Below are 4,022 nucleotides of genomic sequence, written 5' to 3'. Positions count from 1 at the left end.
ATAATCCATTGAATCTGATTAGACCATTAGCATCGCGCTAAAAAATAACTAAAGAGTTTCGATATTTTACCTATTTACAACTTGACTCTTCTGTAGTGATATTGATGATATTACGCAGTGCCCGAAAATAGTCTTCTGCCATTGAAAGTTACTTCGGCGCCTTCTGCAGCCAAGTTACAGCAGCAAAGTCCTTGATTATTACGCCAGAATGAGAGTATAGTTCCTAGCCATATCTGCCTAGAAAATCACAACTTTTAATTTTCTGTCGGTCTTAGTACACGGTGTAACTACAGAAGAGTAAAGTTTTAAATAGGAAAAAATCTGAACTCTTTGGTTATTTTTTAGCGCAATGCTAATGGTCTAATCAGATTCAATTGATTATGCTAAGCTATGCTAAAAGTGATTCTGCCAGACCTGGATCGGCTTAATGGATTCCAAAACTGTAAAAATCAAATGTTTAACTCTAGGGGAGCTGGAAAATGAGCATGTTTTCAAAAAAAGTGGAATGTCCGTTTAAATACTGCAGGCATTTTCAAAAAGACATTTTATTGCTCAGGGTTTGCTTTTTTATTAAGGAGATCTCACTTGAATTTATTCGAAGTACAGACTTTGTCTCACATGTTTCCTAGAAGACATAAAAAAAATTTGGTCTAGAAGCCTAATCTTGGTCTTGTTTTAAAGAAGAAATTTTAAGGTTATTCATAGAAGTGTCTGGAAGTAAAAATATAAAATAAAAAAATTGTTATTGCAGTTAAATTTATTTTAAGAAATAAAAATAATGCAATAACATAGTAATTTTATAAATAAAATTATAAAAATGTAAATGTTTCACAAAAGTAATACTGTAAACATGAAGCCTCAAGTCTCAAGTGGTTGTGATCCAATTTAATCAAGTTAAAATCACAAAAAGGCACACTTTTAGTGGTTTTACCAACAACAGCCACTAGGTGTCAACAGTTTGCTGCATACTCTTGTCACAAATTAAAAAATTACTGTCACTGCATTATTATTACTGCAAAAAGGTTTCAAAATATGAAAACTACATTCTTAGAGCTTTCCAATGATACATAGTTTGTCAACATTTTTGAAGATTTATACTAGGATATAGTGTTATAAACATATCAAATTAATTTGCATGCCTGTGGGGGGGGGGGTCATGTAACAGAAAAACTGTCACTTCATTATTTCTATTATCAGATGACCTTGAAATATGAAAACTACATTCTGAGAGCTTTCCAGTGATATACAGTTTGGCATGATTTTTAGGTTTAAAGTAGGGTTTTAGTGTTATAAATATGTAAAAACAAATTTTGCCTACCTATGGGCCCATGACCTTTTAGAAACTGATTCTCACTACATCATAATTCTCCCAAAAAGGTGATGAAATATGAAAACTACACTCTTTGAGCTTTTCAACAATATATAGTTTATCAAGATTGTTTAGGTTAAGAATAGGGTAATAGTGTTACAAATATATAATAATAAAAAGGGGGCCCACCTGTGGACCGGTGGCATTTTAGAAACTGGCTCTCACTATGTAGTTCCTTTACCAAAATGGTGATAATAAATGAAATCTACACTCTTAGAGCTTTCAAACGATATATAGATTCTCATGATTGGATAAGAATTCACATGAGGTTGAAGTAAATGTAGACGTCTTGCTGGCGGGACAGTGACATTTTGCAGGATATAAATGTTTTGAGGCACACTCTCTTCATAAATGAATCAATTACTCTTCCTACATAATTTATTTTATAAAACACTGTTAGAATATGTATTCTAGAGGTTTAGACCTTTCCAATGATACATAGTTTGTCATACATCAGGGCTCCAGACTAACTTTTTTCACTAGGAGCACAGTGGCCCCCAACTGAAAATTTTAGGGGCGCAACCAGAAAATTTAGGGGCACATACCGTAAATCAACATGCTAACCAAATATTCACATTTTTTACTAAGTAATACACTGTATTACTAATAAATACTTTGATGATAGATGCAGAAAGTACAATGTGCTGTTTTAAATTCAGTGTCACATCACAAAAAAAGGTCAAATTTACTGGTCGCACATATGGTATGCAAAATATTGAAAGTCAGGTGTCCGCTTACGGGATGGTGCCAGTCTTAGTTTTAGTTAATGCCAAAACAATTGTTCATTGTTTGTTCTTGTTATTGTATTAGCATTAACTAATGTTTACACCTACTTTCGATTTTAAAAATATTTTAGTATAAAATGATTAAAAATCTGAAAGAGAAAAACATTTGCCATCTGTCACTAGACCCTAAGTACAATAGAGATATGAGAAGAGATTATCTTTTGTATGGGGTGTAATGATCGCCCAAAGTACCAGTTAGCACCCATGAACCTGTTTAGCGTTGGCTAGCACAGGTTGACTCTCTCCATGTGTGATATTGCAGCCCTCACACTTTTAAAGTTACCTTTGCACCGTGTTGGAGTGGTGCACCTGCCCGGTTTCATTTCAGGCTGCTGACGGTTTCTCTCATCGGCCGTCGCATAGAGTGACCAAATGACCTCACCTCCTCTTTCCCGCTCCCAGTTAGAGCTTGTCGCTGGGACTAATTTATCAGAGGAGTAGGGGCCACAAAGGCTGGCTTTATTCTGCCCCCCTTCCCATATGAAGATCAACTCCTTTGGAATGTCCACCCCCCACATCGACAACCGCAGACATTTTAAACCATGTTTTATCCCTTACGGCAGAATTTACAGAAGAGTACTCATTAATGAATAATCAAGAACAAAAACTGCCCCAAAATCCCTCTAATCTGAGACCCGACCTCCCTCCGCAGAAGTACCGGCCTCTGAAAACTACTCTTTACTGGGAGTCTTACAAAGTTATTGCTTTTTCCCCCTCCGCGCCCACTGTGATTGATGGAGCGCCCGCAACGGGGGAAACGTCGGTCCGCCTCATATTCTTATAAACATCAACATGCTGGTTAAGAAAAGCAGGCCTCTTCCACCCGGTGCCAGACGTGTAAATAAGCTGCCCTGTGGGAAAAGAGGGAACCACTGCGTTGTGCAGAAGTCTCATGTACAATAGTAATCATTACCACTGTTCATGTGCGACAGCGCACACAGGGAAAAATGCAGGGATTTGTCTTTATGCGGCTGTTGCTACATATCAACTGCAAATATATCGCAGGCATCATGAAACAAAAACCTCACAGTTTATTTGCGCATATGCAGTGTGTGGCTCTCACAGCACTGACTCCCTCTAGAGGCTGAAAATGGAACTTACGCAATAATATTTACTGCATACCTTCATAAAGCTGTTCATTTTAGATCTGAAGAAAAGTGTAAAACATAATTTAGTTTCTCATAAATATTAACATTAACAGTTATTAGCATTTGCATCCAATTCCTTTATATGCAACCATAATCCCTTAATCTAAACATCCGCACATTTCTATGCCTATGTAAAAACGATATATTTAAGGACTTTCTCTAGATAAGAGGGCTCCCTGATAGCAATAAGCTCCGGGACGGATCCGCAACGGATCCAGACCGGAGCTGTCGGCTTCGGAGCAGATCCGTTGCAGATCCGTTCCGGAGCCTATTGCTATCAGGGCTTGCATAACTTTTGTAAAATTTTGCTGAATATGCACATAAACATACACATGCATTTTACTTTTAAAGCTATAAAACACGAAATGAATTACACTAAATCTGCAGTAATAACTAAAAATACGTTTTTGGTTAATTTATTTATAAACTGTAATCTATCTATCTATCTATCTATCTATCTATCTATCTATCTATCTATCTATCTATCTATCTATCTATCTATCTATCTATCTATCTATCTATCTATCTATCTATCTATCTATCTATCTATCTAAAGTTTTGGAAAACACATAAATATAGGCTATTGGTGCGGGGAAATTACACTCGGTCGTTTTTCTGCAAGTGTTGTTAGCCCGTGGGGTGTCTGACGTGGGGGGCTCGCCCTCTAAATAAACTTTAGAGTTCAGAGAGGGGTAGAGAGACTGCAGAGAGCTGAAGTCA

This window comes from Paramisgurnus dabryanus, chromosome 13 (genome assembly GCF_030506205.2).
Source record: "Paramisgurnus dabryanus chromosome 13, PD_genome_1.1, whole genome shotgun sequence".
In the NCBI taxonomy this organism is placed as follows: Eukaryota; Metazoa; Chordata; class Actinopteri; order Cypriniformes; family Cobitidae; genus Paramisgurnus; species Paramisgurnus dabryanus.
The sequence above is the reverse complement of the archived record's forward strand: the minus strand, read 5'-3'. Positions refer to the sequence as shown.